Source organism: Lissotriton vulgaris, chromosome 4_1 (genome assembly GCF_964263255.1).
Source record: "Lissotriton vulgaris chromosome 4_1, aLisVul1.2, whole genome shotgun sequence".
NCBI lineage: Eukaryota > Metazoa > Chordata > Amphibia > Caudata > Salamandridae > Lissotriton > Lissotriton vulgaris.
The window spans coordinates 45,575,910-45,595,379 of record NC_141691.1 but is presented as its reverse complement, the minus strand read 5'-3'; the positions used below and the strand labels follow the sequence as shown (position 1 = coordinate 45,595,379).

At 48.3% G+C, this 19,470-nt stretch overlaps 1 protein-coding gene across 5 annotated transcripts in view; it reads right to left on the bottom strand.

Annotated features, from left to right (window-relative positions):
• The window catches only part of ZMYM3 (zinc finger MYM-type containing 3), a 539,665-nt gene that overhangs the window by 14,001 nt on the left and 506,194 nt on the right, over positions 1-19,470 (bottom strand). The gene's annotated exons all lie outside the window — the stretch shown is intronic.

The window sequence follows — 19,470 nt, the reverse complement described above, 5'->3', positions numbered from 1 at the left end:
CACAATGGTAGGTTGGACATTGAGTGCAGATAGGTGTTTAAGCCAAGTTTGGGTGGTGGAGATTTTCGCGGGAGGTGAGATCAGAAGGAACTCAGTTTTCAGAGCATTGAGTTTGAGGTGATTATCGGCAAGCCACGATTGGGTGTTTCTGAGCGTTGAGTTCAGAAGTTTGATGTCTTTATGGGATTGTAATTTGAGATATAGTTGGGTGTCGTCGGCGTACATGTGAAAGTGTACATTAGATGCTTGTAACAAGGTTATGAGAGGTTCCATGACCAGGTTGAACAATGTTTGGGATAAAGAAGATCCTTGTGGGACGCCTAAAGTTACAGGCATTGGTGGGGACATCAAGTTTTTGCTCTTGAATTTCTGAGCACTGTTATGCAGAAAGGAGGTGAACCATTTGAGAACAGTCCCAGATAGGCCCATTCTGGTGAGGTTGCTCCTGTAAATACATGCGATTCCACCGCCTGTCTTGCTGGACCTGTCAAGTCTAATGATGAGGTAGTTGGGTGGAACTAGAATATCCATGATAGGTGTGGAAGATTCAGTTAACCAAGTTTCAGTCAGAATGGTTAGGTCAAGGTCCAGTGTCTTGATGAGATCGGCGATGTCGGAGGAGTGTCTAGGGGCCGATCTGCAGTTGAGAAGTATGCATTTGAGTCTGGGGGTGTAGAGGGTGGTGGAGGGTTCTAGAGTGAGGGGGACTTTTTTAAGGTTATTAGGGACGGAGCCTCTGTTGTTGTTTTGTGTGCAGTGCCTAAGGGGATTAGAGTGAATCGTGGGGATGGAAAGGTGTGGGGCCATCATGTGGCAGAATAATAGACGAGGACATCTCTTCCTTGATCTCCCCCCACCTAACCCCGCAATTCATCTTCCAATTTCATTTACTTTTTCATGCATGTGCGCTGACTTCGGCTGTTTCCCTTAATTCTTCCTTAGTGGGGGGTCGCCAATCACGCCATTGCAAAATTGAGGAACAAGTCGATCCTTACTACCAATCTCAGTGTTTGATGGCGTCGCCTGCTCTCGGAATCTGTCAGTGGAGCAGCGCAGCTGATTTTATTAAGAAAATATTGTTCTGCTTCCTGTGGCTAGCGTCCCTAGCCACTGGCTCCGGCAGGTACTACTTTTTTTGCGAGTGCTTGTGTCAGCATTCCCTCTTCTTCTCCCACGCCCTCTGTAGTTTTCGTCCACCCGCTCCCACTCTCCTTTGTGTTTACCCCACTCCCTTGCACTCTCTGTTGCGTTTTAAAATCACCCCCACCTAATTCAATGTCAGAATCCCCGCTGACGAAGCGCTTAGAAACATCTGAAGGATGTTGCACAAGGCTGAATAAAGCAGCCACTCACCCAGCATCTGCTGTTGTTGGCCGAGTGTGTGTTTGCCTTTTTTGTACCATTAGTAGGAACCCTCACACATTCTTGTGTCGTAAGCAGAAGTTGCAGACTCTTCTATCAGCAGGCACCTAAGCAGCTTGTACCCAAACCTCAAACAAGAGATGCAGAGGCTTCGGAGCCACACCCCCATCTGTACGCTAAATCCCACACCTGTCTTCCTCAGCTACAGAACCGTGCAAGGAGGATGAGGCTAAAGAGCCAGAGCTGCTAACTGTGGAACTGGGGAACCAGCTTAGAGTCTCGGCATCAGCTCAACATCCTGTGATTCTGAGCAAATCATGTTATCTCTCCCATCCCATCAACAATGAAAGGTGACTGTGCAATGCAACTGGTGCGATTTCGCCTTTTATTACAGAATTAGAAATTTTAAAAATAATTTAGGAAAGGCACAGGTTTTAGTCACGTGGTTCATCGCAGCTTACTGGACTTTTCTCCAGGTCTTGCAGGAAAGGGGTACTTTCATTTTTCTACACTGCTCCAGGGCCCAAAATGATGGCAAGATCCATGCCAGGATTTCAGGGTACCCACACAAAATACATTGACATACCACGATATAATGGGAATTTATTTACTTAATTGGCGTTTATCCTGAATATCTAGCATAGGCCTGGCTCCCATGCCCTAAAGAACGTCCTTGTTTCACTGGGTCCTTCACTCTGCGTATATACCACAGAAGGTATCTCTTCCAAAACAGAATAGAGTGCTCTGTACAGGCATATGGATTCTAAAGGAACAGTCACAGTATTAAGATCATGACCAGAAAGTATTGGAGAGCTTTTACAGGAGCACTTGTTACATTACACAAGGCCACATTACTTCTTGCTTGTAGTCCAATGAATGCAACACTTTCTGAGGCATTTCATTCAATCAACATTCACCACCCATCAAACAATGGTTAACATTCTTCCATATTGGCTTCAGAACCCGTTACGATCTCCCCACCCCTGCAGCCCATCTCTAATTGCTTGCCCTCCACCGCTGTCTGTGCTCTTTTTGTTCCATTTTATATAGTGGCTATTCGACCCAGAGGTAATGGAGCACCAGTTATATTACACAAGGCCAGATTACTTCTTGTTTATCGGCCAATCAATGCAAAATGTACCTAGGTGTTTCATTCAATCAACACTTGCCATCCATCATACATTGATTTACATCCTCAAGCATATGCTCCAGCACCTAAGACATTCGAAAGTTCTAATGTTAATGTGCGTTCCATATCATATACAACAAGGACTCTCGCAAGCTGGCAATGAAACCAAAGCATTCCAGGATTAAAAGATCACATTCACTATATCTAATAATTCATTCATTTACCAGCTATGTGTAAGTTAGAGAGCTAGACTCACTTTCAGAATGGCTTAATCCCTCCAACCCATTCGCTTGTACATTCCTGGGGATTCAGAGGCCACAGGCTCACACATCTCCTCCATTGTGATCTTACTGCCCTGCTGTTCCTATTCAGCATCCAATAGAAAAGGTACTATGAAGCAGTCAGCAATGGCCGCTTTATGGAGGTTTTTTCCTACTTAAGCTATGTTGAAAAACAAAAAAAAACATTGACATAGAAAACAGATGGCGCATAAGCGAAACCTAGTGGCTTTGGCAATGCTTGTTTTTCTTTCAGCCATGGTGCACAGCAGCCGTTCTGCTGTACAACATGGACATCGACAAAGCCTATAGCACTCACATAAGCGAGACCTATTGACTTTGCCAATAGGTCTTCCTTTGGGACCTTATAAGTATTTAGTTATGCAGCACAATATCCTTGGTGCAACAACATCAACTGTTGCATTGCTAAACACTTATAAGGTCCCAAAGGCGAGATATATAGGCTATGCCAATGCTGGTTTTCTTTTGTTTTCGTGTTGTTAAAGGTTTATACAAAGAACGGGGTGTGTTATACTGGGACTATAACCTCAAGACTCTGGAAATCAAGGAATTCCACAATGAGATTTTAAAACGTTCATAGAGGCTCTCTCTGAGTCACTTACAGTGGGCTTAGTCAGTGTGTGCCCGTGTGATGCCACCCTGCAAGTTACTGAGCCAAAGCGAACTGCGTTTATTTTTAGCTGGAACCGGGTCATTACTTAAATTTCACTATAGAAAAGAGTGCTAGAGATTTTATATGGTTCTAAAATGTAGTGAGACTATACAGCAGTTCACGAGATCAGTAACAAAAGTAGTGCAACTAATGTCTAGTAGGCACGCACTGACTGCGACCTCACCGAGGTGCCAGTACTTCACTTGATGGCTATGGCTCGCCATTTTTCTGCTTCACGGGGGTGCCAGAAACACGCAGTGTGTTTCATTAGCCAATGGGTGCAGCCTGACACTGTGTGCTTGCTTCTCAAAGCATATGTTTCCTCAAGACATTACTTTTCAGAAAAGGAACAAAGCGCTTACTATAAAATTGAGGGAAAGTGCCGGACATTCAACTGACCTTTTTGAGGAAAGCCTGTGCTCTTCTCGCCTAATCATAGCACTACAAATTACAATACATGCTTCTGTCCTTTTACCAAACACCATCTTGGTGCGTATCTGTTCACGGCGCACCTGGCTTGATTTCACGGCGCACCAGGGTGCCATGAAGCAGAGAATGGGAATCGCTGCCCTAGAGCAACTTTAGGAGGTGGAGGGAAAAAAAGAGAAAAAGACAAAGTAAATACGTAACCACAGTTAGCCCCCCCCCCCCCTTGCATCTTTGTACCCTATACAAAAACAGAGCTTCAAATATTTGAGCCCCTTTGATAGAGTCGATCAATGAATCCACATCTTCCACCGAACAGTAAAGATACATCTTATTATTCCACATAATGCGTAACGCCGCCGGAAATTTTAATTCCACATTGGCCCCCAGTTTATGAAGATCGTCCATTCTACTACCAAGCTTCCACTGCCGTTGATCAGTTGTTTTACATACATTGGACCTTATGGTGAAAGAGAAGTCTTTAGCTGTAAGGGGACTATTCTTTAAAGCTATACCCAGGATGACATCCTTCACAGTGTAGGAACATATATTTACCAATGTCTTCCTAGGTTTTTGACAGTTTTCTTTTGAAGGGATCCCTGTGAGCTCTCTGTATTTCCCATTCAAGATTAATATAAGGCCTGTCCTTGAGAACCATGTCTCGGAGTAATGCTACCACAAAGGACTTCATGTCACCACCTTCTGCTACCTCTGGGTTATTCAAGATCCTCAGATTATTCCTCCAAGAATGGCTTTCAATCCTCTCGAGGTCCTCTTTCAGCCCTTGATTTAGTTTAGTATTACAGGGCAAAAAAAAGTATGTGCACATCATTTTCTATGACCTCTTCTGTGCATAAGGAGCACCAACCATAATTACTATCCTGCTTATTTTTGCCCCATCTAGACATATTCACGGTTGTTTGCAAGACCCCATATCTAAACTGCAAAAATAGGGATTTCGCTAGCTGGGGACGCACCTCGTCCAAAAAAGGCTCAAAACGGGCAACATCTTTGAAGGAGTTAAGGACCCGACCGAAGAACTATATGACACATTTTTTGTATAGGCCCAAATAGAGGACTTTAAGTATTGCTTACAAGATGATGTCAACTCTAAAGGATCCTCCCAATAATGGGATAAGCCAAACTTCCTCACCCACGATGCCACATGTTTGAGCCAGGGAATATCTTTACTTCGGTCAGTCATCAAAATCTCCTCTAAGCCTTCTCTATAATGAGTCAGCTCAGGAGTTGACCAGATCGTCACCCAAAATAGTAATGGTCTTAATACTGCATGATAATCTGTATGCTTAATATTAAGATCCATAACTACCGGGATTAGGGGCGTTCTAATTGGGAGTTTTAATAATTTCTGGAAGAAATTATTTTCTTCCCGTTCAAAGTTCTTTTTGCAATATGGCCCCGAAATCTCTGCTCCATATAGTGCGGCTGATTGGGCTTTAAACTTAAATACCTCCAAATCAGGAGAAACAGCCTTAGAAGCACTAGCCCCGTTTTTTTTCAATATTGGCAAAGAATTTTGGAGCAACATTATCCTGTTCTTTTCCAATTGTTCCTTCCAGGACAATTTACTATCCAAAGTGATTCCTAAGTAACTAAAACATTTCACATATTCCAATTTTTGGTTATTTAAAGCTAGATTCTTCTTAAAAGATTTATGGAGGTTTATAGACATGTATTTGATTTTGCTTGAGTTGATTTCCAAGCCCTTCGTGGTGCAATAAGTGTTACAGGAGTCCACTAGATATTGCAATCCCTTTGGAGTTTGCGAAATTTAAATTGTATCGTCAGTAAACAATAATGCTGAGATAACTTCGCCCCCCCCTAGCTGCGGAGAGTCATTTTTGCAGCTTTCTAGATAGTTGGGGATATCATTTACATACAGTGTAAAAAGTGTGGGTGCCAACATGCACCCCTGTCGGACTCCTCTTTTCACTTGTATTGCCTTGGATAGTTCCTCCCTCGGCCCCCATCTTACTCTAGCATAATTCCCTTCATGGAGCCTGATTAATTGCACAAGCAATTCTTCAGGCACCCCAACGTGTCTTAACGAAGCCCATAATAGGACCCGGGGACCAAATCGATGGCTGCCCTTAAATCTACGAAGGCAATATATAAACTGCCCTTCCTCAAGAAAATATATTTCCAACAAATACATGTGAATCTGAGAAACTGATCAATGGTACTTGTTTTGATCCAAAACCCAGCTTGAAACTTGGATAATATATCTGTCTCTTCCATCCACTCTAACAGTCTATTTAAAATATGCCTGGCGAAAACCTTCTGTAAAATGTCGATTAAACTAATTGGGCGATAATTTGCCGGATCATAGCGGTCACCCTTAGTGCATGTCAACAACCTTTGCTGTAACTTCCAATTCCTTTTCTAGTGTAACAGGATCCCCAGTATTATCAGAGTACAAGCGAGAGAAGTGTTCGACCCATGTACTTTCATATAGAAAGAGGTCTTTAACAGTCCTTACTGATTTATTTCCTCTCGCTATTAAGCTCCAAAAGGCAGCCTGGTCTTTGGACTTGGCTGCATTTATTAAATCAGTCCAAATATCATCCTCCCAGACTTTTTTTGCTTCTGAAAGCATTCTATTATAATTATGCCTTTTTTCCCTTATTTCTAATATATCTTTACTTTACATTGCCTGGATTAGAATAGTCTTTGCTAATCTGCAATCCTTATGGAACCATGGATATTCCACCTCACTTTGGTTGTTCCCTCCTCCATTCCTCTCTTTGTATATATTACTTAGGAACGGTGTCAGCGCCTCTACCAAATTGTTATGCAAGTCCAATACACAACTTTTTCCTACTGAGAGATCCTGAAGTGGTGTGACGATATCAGCAAAGGTGTTATAAATATTTATCATCACAGCATTTTTAGCTAGGATATAGGGCCACTTTAGTGCTCGTCTGTTATTACTTGTTATAAGCTAACAGGCGGCTATATAATTCCCTTCTATCCCCACCGAAGAGGCCTTAAAGAACTTAGATTCTAATAATAATTGTAAGGGATAATGATCACTCTCCGTTCTTGGATCAATTTTAAAATCAATGGCATGCTCCCAGAAATGTATTGAGACCAATATAAAAATCTAAATAGCTCCGTGAGCTCCCTCTACAGAATGTAAATGCAGTGGGTCTATCCGAAGGCAGACGTCCATTGCACGCCCTCAGGTCATGGCCTACAGTAAGCTTCAAAATGTGCGCTGCTGCAACAGTGCACTTTACCTCCCTACTGCTTTCTATGGCCGGATTATTATTCGCCATATCTTGTTCTTTAAAAAGATTATCAAAGCCCAATATCGGTTCGAATTTACAATTGAAGTCGCCAACAACAATTGTCCGCGACATGGGCCCTAATGTAACTAGGAAGGAATGCAAATGCTACTTACCAGTATGCATCTGTTCTTGGCATGTAGGGCTGCTGATATTCATATCTGTGCATAGTCCGCCACCTAGTGTTGGGTCCGGATGATTGCACATTGTTGTCCTGGAAGAGTCTTCGAAGTATCACGAGATAGGTGGCTCCTCCCCTGGACTACAGTGCGCATGGGCATCGCCTCCATCCCCAGATTGTTTTTAGCCATTGGCAGAGATGGAGTGAAGAATGTGAGTGATGACCATGCTATGAGCATATGTGTATATATGAATAAATACTGCAGCTGCTACAGGCGCCGGGGAGGAGGGTGGGCGATATGAATATCAGCAGCCCTACATGCCAAGAACAGATGCATACTGGTAAGTAGCATTTGCAGTTCGAGGCATGTGGGCTGCTGAATTCATATCTGTGCATAGAATACATAGCAGTCCCTCCATTAGCGGCGGCCGCCCGTGCCAGCTGCAGCAGTCTGAAAAAGTGTTTTGAGAACAGCCTGACCAACAGCTGCCTGCTGTTTGGAATGCACGTCTACACAGTAGTGCTTAGTGAAAGTATGAGTGGTAGACCAAGTGGCTGCTCTACAGATGTCTTCTAAGGGAATGTTACCTAGGAAAGCCATAGAGGCCCCCAACTTCCTAGTGGAGTGGGCCCTTGGTGGGATAGTGAGAGTGCGCTTAGCTTTAGCGTAACAGATCTGAATGCACTTTACTATCCATCTAGCAATTCCTGCTTTGGAGATAGCGTTTCCCTTGTGTTGTGTGGCAAAAGCAACAAAGAGTTGTTTGGTTTTGCGGAAATCTTTTGTCCTGTCCACATAGTACATCAAGGCCCTTTTCACATCAAGAGTGTGGAGCATGCGCTCCGCCAGCGTCTCTGGGTTTTGGAAAAACACCGGCAATTCGATTGTTTGGTTTATGTGGAATTGTGAGACCACTTTGGGTAAGAATTTAGGGTTAGTGCGGAGCACAACCCTGTTAGCATGCACTTGGAAGAAAGGTTCTTGGATGGTGAGCGCCTGCAGCTCGCTAACCCTCCGTAGCGATGTAATTGCTACTAAGAACGCAACCTTCCAAGTCAGAAATTGAAGCTCACAAGAGTGCAGTGGCTCGAAGGGAGGACCCATCAGTCTTGTGAGAACCACATTGAGGTTCCATTCTGGAGCTGGTGGGGTCCTTGGTGGAATGACTCTTTTGAGTCCTTCCAGAAAAGCCTTGATAGCAGGGACCTTAAAGAGTGACAGGTGCTGCCTATTCTGGAGGTATGCTGCCATAGCAGACAGGTGAATGCGGATGGAAGAGTACGCTAGATTACATTGATAGAGGTGAAAAAGGTAACATATAATGTTTTGAATGGAAGCATCTAGCGGGTCAATGTTGTGGTTCACACAGTAGATGACAAACCTCTTCCATTTAGCCGCATAACAAGCTCTAGTAGTGGGCTTCCTTGCCTCCCGAATGATGTCCATGCAATCGGGAGGAAGATTGAGGTAGCCAAACTCTAGGACTTCAGGAGCCAGATCGCCAGGTTGAGCTGTTGCGGATCTGGGTGCTGAATGTCGCCATGGCTCTGCGTCAGAAGGCTGGGAGTGAGATGGAGCCTTTGATGCGGTACCACGGAGAGTTCCAGAAACGTGGTGTACCATGGTTGGCGAGCCCACGTTGGAGCAACTAGGATGAGCGTCATCGAGTGTTGCCTGAGCTTGCGTGCCACCAGCGGTATCAGAGGTGCTGGGGGAAAAGCGTACGCAAATCTGCCTGACCAGTTCATCCACATCGCATTGCCCTGTGATTGGGGGTGTGGGAACCTGGCGGCGAAGCTTTGGCATTTTGCGTTCTCCTTTGTGGCGAACAGGTCTATCTCTGGATGACCCCACATGTGGAAGTACGGTTGGAGTACTGATGGATGTATCTCCCACTCGTGCATTTGATGGCTGTGTCTGCTGAGCAGATCCGCCATTTGATTGTCCTTGCCCGGGAGATGCTCTGCCATGAGGAAGATGTTCCTCTGAATGGCCCACTTCCACATGCTCTGAGCCAGATGAGACAGCTGTGGAGAGTGTGTACCTCCCTGCTTTTGGATGTAGTACATGGCCGTCATGTTGTCCGTCCGGATCAACACGACCTGGTTGCACAGATGTACTTTGAACGCCTTTAAGGCCATGAAGATTGCCATCAGTTCCAACACATTGATGTGCATCTTCCTTTGCTGAAGTGTCCATAGTCCCTGCACAGTGTAGTGGAGTACATGCGCTCCCCATCCCTGGAGAGAGGCGTCCGTCGTCAGGATGATCTGTGGGACAGGCTCTTGGAATGGTCGTCCCTTGCAAAGGTTTTGTGGATTCCACCAATGCAGAGAGTTGTATGCCCGACCGCTCACCAACACTAGGTCTGTCAGTTGCCCATGAGCCTGAGTCCACTGACGTGCCAGGCACTCCTGAAGCGGACGCATATGTAGTCTCGCGTGCGGGACGATGGAGATGCAGGAGGCCATCATGCCTATCAACTGCATGAACACCCTTGCTGGAAGCGAGTGTTGGGGTCTGAACCGTTGGATCAGCGCCTGGATACTGGCGATTCTCACTGAACTCGGCTGCGCAGTGGCTGCCAGAGTGTCGATTGTGGCGCCCAGATACTGTCGCACATGGGCGGGCTGGAGATGGGACTTTGGGTAGTTCAGAGAAAATCCCAGATCGTGCAGGAGGTGAATGGTGCGGGACACGTGGTCTACGCACTGCTGTTCCGTCTTTGCCTGAATAAGCCAGTCGTCTAGGTATGGAAAGACATGGACGTGCTGGCGACGGAGATGCGCCGCCACAGTCGCTAGGCATTTTGTAAATACTCTTGGTGCCGTGGTGACCCCGAACGGCAGGACTCTGAACTGGTAATGCTGGTCCAAGATTGTGAATCTGAGATACTTTCTGTGGGAAGGATGCAGGGGAATATGAAAATATGCATCCTTCAGATCCAGCGTCGCTAGGAAGTCCCCCTGCTGAAGCAGGGGAAGCACCTGCTGCAATGTGAGCATATGGAAGTGCTCCGAATTGATGTACCAGTTCAGGGGCCTGAGGTCCAGGATCGGCCTGAGTGAACCGTCCTTTTTGGGGATTAGAAAATATAGGGAGTAAACCCCCTTTCCCCGTTCTTGCAATGGAACGAGCTCTATTGCCCCTTTTTGCAGCATGACCAGAACCTCCTGCTGCAACAAGGTCAAGTGCTCGTTGGACATAGCACGGCTTCTTGGCGGTATGTCCGGTGGAATGGACGTAAGTTCTAGACAGTACCCGTACTGGATAAGAGATCTCACCCACCTGTCCGTGGTGATGGACCTCCACGCCGACAGGAACTGCTGGAGTCTCCCCCCGACAGGTGTCGTGTGATCGGGGGGGAGTGACAAGACGTCACTGCTTGTTGGTGGCGGCGGACCTGGATGCATTGTTTCCACGTCCCCTGCCTTTGATATTATTGCCTCTGTATCCACCCCTGCCCTTGTTGTTGTTGTACGAGGACTGGGTGTTACCCTTGAAGTATTGAGTGGACTGGGATGCCTGCCCCCTTGAGGCGCCTCTTGAATTGGAGCGGCGAAAAGAACCACCCCGAAACTGCTGACTTTGTAACGCCCCCATAGATTTGGCAGTTTCGGTATCTTTCTTCATTTTTTCTAGGGAGGCATCCACCTCAGGTCCGAACAGGTGGTCAGGATTCACTGTTTGACCCAATATTGTGGTTTGTATGTCGGGTTTGAACCCTGAGATGCGAAGCCAGGCATGGCGTCTAAGTAACACACTTGTATTGATAGCCCTGGAGGCAGTGTCTGCTACATCTAGGGCGCACTTGATGGATGCATTTGTAATTAATTTACCCTCCTGAATGAGCATCTCCCCCGCCTCCTTGTATTGGTCAGGCAAGTGTTGCAGGATGGCCTCTAATGTGTCATAATGGGCCCTATCATAACGTGCAAGCAGGGCTTGAGTGTTAGAGATCCTCCAGATGTTTGCTGCCTGAGCAGCAATGCGTTTGCCTGATGCCTCAAAGATCTTAGACTCTTTGTCTGGGGGAGGAGCGTCACCGGTAGTCTGCGAATTCGCCCTCTTTCGAGCGTTGGAAACCACCAGGGAGTCCAATGGCAGGTGTCCCTTAATATATGTGGGATCCGTGGGCGCCGCTTTATATTTTCTGTCGATGCGAGGATTGACCACCCGCGCCCGGGTGGGCTCTTTGAATACCTCCTGCGCATGCTTCAGCACCCCTTTAAGCATTGGTAGTGTCTTGACTTGCTTTTCGGCCACCGAGAAGGTGTCGACCAAGAAGTCCGCATCCACGGGGTCTGAGTGCAGTTCTACGTCATGGTTTGCTGCAGCTCTCTCTATTAAAGCATTGAAGGCCGCCGAGTCCTCCGTTGGGGACGTCTTAGCGGCGAAAAGTTGAGTGTCCTGCCCCGACTGCGGGTCGTCTGCGTCGCCCCCTGCTGTCCAGGGCACATGCTCCTCGTCCGGATCCGAGTACGCAGGATAGGTGTACTCGGCTTCTTCCTCGTCCACATCAGGCACGGGGGAATGGGCCGGCGAGTGTTCCAGGGCTTGTGGAGACAGAGGTTCCATCAGAGCCGAAGAGTCCGCAGAGTACCTTTTGTTCTTGAGCGGAATCCTAAAAGGTCCCAAGGCCGGCTCCGACGTAATCTTTCGCTTGAGGAGCGACAATTTTCCGGTGTTGGCGTCGATGAGCACCTCACGACGTTCCTCCACCGCAAGCGGCTGGAGCCGAAGCTTCGACACCACCAAGGCCGCCTTCGGCGTCAATACTTCCTGAGAGTGTCCGCTCTGCTTAGGCGCGAAAGCCTTCGGCGCCGACTTGGGAGGAAGGGTAAAACGAATGGGCTGTTGCTCTTTAGCAGTCTTCGGCGTGGGCCTAGGCACCACAGTGTCCTGGCTGGGAACCACAGTGGACTGTTGGATCCGCCTTAAGGATTCTCCCACCTTCTTTGTAAGGGATGCCGAGGGCTGAACCGTCTCGAGCGACTCTTCGCCTCCGATAGCCCGGCTGCCGGTAGGCTTCTTCTTCGGCGCCGACGCCCCATGGCCTGACGCACCGTCGGCGGGACGTTTCTTCGAAGCCGTCTTCGGGTCCGCGACCCCTTTCGGTGCCGACGCAGCCGCGTCGGACGCTTTTGCTTTCGGCGCCGACCCCGAGGGCTTCGGGTCGGCCATTTTGGCGCGGCTCTTGTGGTCGGCCATTTTGGCGTGGCTCTTCAAGTCGGCCATTTTGGGCTTCGTGGAAGTTGACGCCTCCAGAACCTTCTTCACCAACGCCACTTTCGGTTTCGGTTTCGCATCCGAGGGTGCGTGACCAGTTGGCTTCACTTTCGGTTTCTTATTTGAAATGTCCGTGACCGGGCCCGGAGGCGGGGACGTAGGACTTATAGTTAGATCTTGGGTAAGGCCCGGAGGCGATCCCTCGACCTGGGCCGTATGATGGGGAGTAACCCCAGAGTCCGGATGGGGATGCTCTTCCTCCGAGCTATCTCCCATCGTGGCACAAACCAGTTCGTCGTCCCCTACCTCGTCGGAGGCTTCGTCGCCGGCCTCCTCATCCGCGTCGTAGGTTTCTTCCTCGGACGCGGGGCCAGGGTCCGACCCTTGTACGTCGTCTTCTTCCTCGACCGATTCCTGGAAGATGTCATCGGGTGGGGGTGCCGAAGCCGACAATTGTGCCTGGAGCCGATTAGCCCGGCGAATCTTCAAAGTCTTCTTACTTCTAAATTTCGAACACGCCATGCAGGTGTCTTCACGGTGATCCGGTGACAAGCATGTATTGCACACGGGGTGCACGTCGAGGTGCGAATATTTAGAATGACACAGCGGACACTTTTTGAACGGAGTCCGCTCCATAGCAAAGGGTGTAGTGTAGGCCCGTCCGCGTCGAAAGCACGTGGAAGGGCAGCGAGAGATAGGAGCTGAGAGTCAGTAAGAACCCGAACGCAACTATACCGACGCCCAGCCTAAAGACCTTTTGGTCTCGAGTAAAAGTTAGAACAACTATCGGTTCCGACAGAGGGAACCGAAACACATCCGAACCCAATGGCGGAAAAAAACAATCTGGGGATGGAGGCGATGCCCATGCGCACTGTAGTCCAGGGGAGGAGCCACCTATCTCGTGATACTTCGAAGACTCTTCCAGGACAACAATGTGCAATCATCCGGACCCAACACTAGGTGGCGGACTATGCACAGATATGAATTCAGCAGCCCACATGCCTCGAACTTAAGTTACTCTATTACCAGCGACTCTTTACTAGCTAAACTTGGCCTGTTATAGATATTAATTAGGTTTATTTCTTTGCCATCTCGTGTAACAATTTTTATACCCACCAGATCCTGGGACTGAATATGCAATGGGATGACATCTATTTCAAGAGTAATCCTTATCCAAATTACCAAGCCCCCAGATGGCCTTCCTCTAACAGAGGGGTCGGCATTCACACTAAAAGTTTTGAAACCCAATCTATGGGGGATTTCTAGTGACCAAGTCTCCTGTAAAAGGATTAGATCACTCTGTTCTATGAAATCACTTCACATAGTATCCACTAAATTCTTATTAAGTCCTGCTATATTCCAAGAGGTGAGCTTCACTTCTGAGTTCCTCCACAATTCTGCTTGTTCAGAGCCCACATTCTCCTCCTGATATGTCGATACTTTAATATCTTCTGAGTGCCCGGAGTAGGATTCTGGGTTAATAACATGTAAGGATGGGGCAATCTCCAAGCCCCACCCGTTAAATAGCTCATTTATACCCAGTGCAGTCGATTTTTTCTGTGCATTTTGGTAAAGATGTAATTCCTTGCAATGGTTTACCAAGGGTGTTACAGGGGAAAATGTACCATTCAGTCAATCTAGATCATCTAGGGAGGACACTCCTTCAAATCTATTTGTTAGTGAGACTTTAACGACCAGATTTTTGCTGTTATTTCCAACAGATGGTTTATAGAAATAACCCAGTGGAAGGGTGCCAATGCACGTATTCTGGGGGGAAATTTCCTCATGAAGCTCTAGTATTCTTTTTGCTAACTGCGGGCATCTAAAGTTTATCACCACACAGTCTCCTCTAATGTTCTTTGAGGAATCCCCCAATAAGCCAAGTCTACGGACCATCAAAATGTCACTGATATTTATGGGATGGAATCGTTTAAATTTTGTTAGCCAATCCACAGTTTTATTTTGCAGATTGGTCCAAGTTTCTTGTTGTGCCCTTCTTAAAGTCGGGACTCCAGCTAGCACTACTACATAGGGGAAGGATGCGGGCAGTAGCTGTAAAACATCAGTATTCGGTATTAAATCAGTACCTTTAGGACTATGTATCATCATCCTATCAGAATGAGTGGATAGATTATCAGGGGCTATTTGTGTTTGCAATTCTCCTATTATGCCCCCCTCGATACCATAAGTGCTATGATCCCCACCCTCATTTTGTTCCACCATATGCTGAGCGATATTGTTTAATCTCATTGAGCCATCAGCTTCATGCCCAGTGACTTTCCTTCCTGTTGTAACTATCAGGTAGAATACCAGCTTCCCCACACGGTTTTGATCGGTATTGTGTATAAACATCACCCACATGAGTGGATGGACAAATGGGGGCATTGCCCCTTCTGAGCTGCTCAATCTTATTGCCTAACTGGCAAAGGTTGTCCTCATACGATCTTCTACTTCGTTTAATCTAGCCTTAACCACAGTTTCCGAGGCGCGATTTATCATACTCTATAACTTCCCAGTTATCTCGTCTAACCCTGGAGTGTGTGGTACAGAATCTACAGCTGTTTGTGACTCACAGACTTTCTTAACCCTATTTCGGGTACTATCTCACAATCTGATTTTTTCGCTTGAACTGCCCCCTCCCCCGATTTTCCTTGCCTTAGGGTTCCTCGAAGGAGGGTTAGCTTTCTTTTTTGTCCAGTAGTCTTGACCCTATTTCCCCAAAGCTGGCCTTTGCTTATGCAACCTTGATGACATTGCTGGGCTAATTGTGCTATTCAGTTCTTCATGTGTATCTAATGAGAAGATAGTGGGGGTGTTTGATAGCCGTGGTTCACTTGGAACCAATACTGTTTGGCTCAATGGTACTGCATGCAAAGTGTCTATCATTGTTTGTGACTGGCCGGCCACCTGGCCACTAAAGTCACTCAGGTTTAATACCTCAGTCATACCCACCTCTATGTTTAAATCAGCAGTATCAGTATTTGCCAGCCCTACATCCTGTGGCTCAATACTGATGTGGTCTATGCCTTGTAGTACTACTGCTGGGGATTTAGCTTTGCTGATAGCCTCTAAAGATGACCTTTTTTGCCTCATAGACGTACCCAACGAGAGTCTTTTTTCCGTTAGTATTATTTCGTGTTGCAACACTGATTCGGCTCTAATCAGAAAAGCATCCAATGTACCAACCACACCACCTCCAACCCTCTACCCGGTTATTTTTATTTTATCGGCCATTTAAGGGGGGAGAAAGTCAACAGAAAAGAATTTAAACTAAATGTCAATGACCAGGTCCTTAATTGTACTCACAGCTCCAGGAACACAAACAAAAGGGGGGTAGCCCAGCCCGGCCTCCTCCGGTCTGTGACTGGCGCGGACGATCCCGCTCTTGTCCCGGGCACGCCAGCGCGAGCCCGAGCATCCTTTTGTGCGCCTTCTGGCGCATTGGGGTAACGTCAACGGCGTGCGTGATGCAAAGGACGCTGGGAGGTGTAGTTTACCTCCTCCTCCGGCGTCTGCTCGCGCTAGGATGGCCCCCGGCGACTCTCGGCGATGGCGGCTGCTCCTGGAATGGTCCCCCCATGGTGAGGTTACAGCGGATTGACTCTTGGCAGTGTCTGCAGAAACAACCAGAAACGAGCTCCCGCTCAGGCGAGCCACCTATGCGCTAATTCATTCATCAATCCACTGATTCATTCTTCTATTGATCCTCTGACACAATCGCAATATAATGCACAAATCCAACAACCTTCATTAGGTTGTATATGCAGCTCCCATGTCGGCCAAGCAACAGCTCACTTCTTGCCAGGATGTTTCAACTGTGTCAGGCTGAATACACTTCTCTGTGTCCATCATTGGCCTCCTTTGTTATTATATCTGGAACTGTCGTTACTGCTCTCCGCTCGTCTACTCCTTCATGATCATTTACATTCCTCTTGTTCTTACTATTACCTCATACAACTTATGAGTTTGGGTTAAGCAGGAGGCTTGGATCCCTGTTTGATTGATCCCAGATCCTCAAATCTGCTCCTGATTGCTTCCCTAAGGCCCAGGAGACTAGCAGTGAGTGCCTCCTCAATCCGTGCCCCGACACCTCATCGTCATTTAGCCGACTGGGTACTGCTGATTGAGGGATTTCCCTCTGTTGATCTCCCCGGCTAAAGTCGGCTATCTGTTACTGCTGTTCTAGGCAAGTAAGGGCTTCATATCGGTTCTTAATGTTACATTTGTGGGGCATACAGAGTTACACCACCTATGCCTAAACCAGGTTCCGTGGGAGGTGTGACCTTGCTAGATAAGCTGGCCACCCTTGTAGAAACCAGGGGAGACTCCACATTCTGAGTTTGAGTCTGATCTATCGCCCCCCCCCCCCCTCTTCGGAAGCCCCTTCAATACACTGGTGTAGAAATGGGACAGCCATTACTTTAATATAGGAGTAAACGGACGGTGCTATTGTAATCAGAGGGATAAGAGCTTTCTTACCCCTGCTCCCTGCTGACTTATTAGGCAGGTTTACTGGCTTTGTGGGCTGCCCGATCCTTGATTTAAAGTTCCGGGGGGGCCCTCCCGTAATACGTCTTTGTGGCTTTATGACAACTGGAGGGACTACTAAGGAAATATCCACTTTGGGACCCACCCTGGCGGTGGCAGCAGCGTGAGTGCGGAGCATATAAATGGATCCGATTCCAAAGGCGGAAATACAATCGAGGTGGAGTCTTTGTACCTCTGTATTGTGCGTTTCAGTAGGCATGATTGTAGGAAGGTACATCCTGACTATGGTTGCCCCCAACTTTTTGCCCTGTGTTTTAGCTGGTTTTGGACATAGTCGACCTGGGATCCTGCCAATCAGGACCCCAGGCCTACTGCTCTCTCTTTAAAATGGATTCCATGTACCCTAGGTACATTACCAATTGGTACTGGGCCACCTTATCAGACCCTGTAACTCAGGGCATAGGTGTACCCAGGGCCGCCATGGGCTGCAGCATGTATTATGCCACCCCTGGCTGGCCTCGTAAATTTGACACAACTGGCTGCACAACAGCTGGGGCGAAGACGTGTAACCACCCTTCGCTTTAGGTATAGTAGCTCTATATCTAACCATACAATGGACACCCGAGTTCCTATCGGTCACTCCTATGGCAGGCCTTAACAATCCTGAAGGCAGAGTGCGTGGGCTCGTGTGAGCTAGGTTCAGGCCCGAGCCAAGCCCGGTTGCAGCTTGCGGACAAAGGACCCAATGGCTGTTCCATGATAACGCGTGCCACATCGGTAACTTCGGTGTCGCGTTATCAAGACATGTCGAGTAAGGTGTCATACGAACCGGGATGCTGCCCTCTCACCAACCCTGGCGAAGAGGTTAGCATTCCACCCTTCTAGAGGGACACGACATGTACGTAACTGTGAACCCCGGTTAAAGTTAACGAAAGCCTCAGCTCCACAAAATGGACGCTGCCACCACAGACACGAGTCTGACCTCCTGCTGCTGGGAGTCCTTCCAGCGAGGAGCGCTTGGACAAAGGGTTTCCTGTCGAGGGCGGTGTTCGCACCGTCCCAGACAGGGTTTGTGTATTCTGGGTAGGTAGGGCTTTTGCGAGAAGGTGACTGCGGAGTGGCACCCCGGTGCTCACTACGCATCTGCCGGTTAGAACCAGTTCCAGGGGCGACAGCCCTGGCCTGGGGAAAGTCCGGCAGGGGAGAGGGGTGTAACTACCCCCCTTCCTGGTCCCACCCTTAGGGCAGGACCTAGTCATGTTCCCACCCCTTTCTTTAGAATAAAGGCCGGAGCGGGGACCCTTCCAAATTAGATCATCTTTGAATCAAGAATACTTTCTACGAAAGGACTTCAAGACTCTTCTCAAGATTTCTCCCTTGTGGCTAAGGAGTAGTCACCCTGCATCAGCGGGCACCAACTAAGAACTCTGCGGTTTGCTGTAAGTCCTTCCTCAAGGAATCCGACGGCCCAGCTCGACGAGAACCGGCTTCCCTGGCACCTCTGACCTCTACCCACGTCATCAGCTCAGCTGTGATCTGTGGGTGCGACGAGACCTCGAGGGACCGGCCATCATCAGAACCTGCACGCTCTTAACCAGCACGACCATCGAGATAACTCTCTGGTGAGTGCTCTGGGGTCCGAGAAGCCCCGACCCTGAGCCGCTCCAGCACCGAAGTGCAGTCTCCCAGCATCTCCACGATCTGCGTGGGGCCCTTCTGCTCGCTGCTCAGCACGTTGTCTGGTCACTAGCCGCTGGCTTGTGCCCTTCTTTGACGACATCCGAGAATCCTCACTGCTGGTCTGGTTGCTCCAGACTGGCCCTTGCTTCCATCTTTGCGAGAAGCACCCCGGACCCTCCTGGTCCACTCAAGACGCCATCTTAGGCCACCACGTGGTCCTGAGACCTGCCAAGGCTTGTTGCCCCATCCTGGGCCCAGCGATGCCGACAGCATCATCCTTCGTGGGACAGCTCGCACCTCCACCGTGGTCGCCGACAACGCCTCCTGGTCCGTGAGACTGCAGAGCCTAGCGTCGCCCACTCACCTGGTCGAGGTGACGGCCAACCGGTGCCTTCCTGGTACCCTCTGACTACTGGCTAGTAGTACGAACTTGGTCCCCTCTGCTTTCAGGTTTCTTCCATCTCCGATCCAGGCTTGGATCACTACGAACTATTCAGCACTGGTCGCCGGCCAGCAACTCCTTTTCTTCCGGCTCCTGGCTCGTCAGCGAAGACCCCGACGCCTGTAAGACTTGTGCAGCCGCAGCCCTCGTGGCTAGGTAACTCGGCATTTCGGTGCCTGCATAGCCTCCTTACTCTAGGGTCCCGAGTCCCTCGCTTCCGACTTGCCTTATCGGGTCCGCCCGAGACCTTAACCTTTCCGTGTCCCCGGACACTTGTTTTAATTGTGCACTTGAAGTATTTGCTAAAGAGATTTGGACTGTGCTTAGTACCCT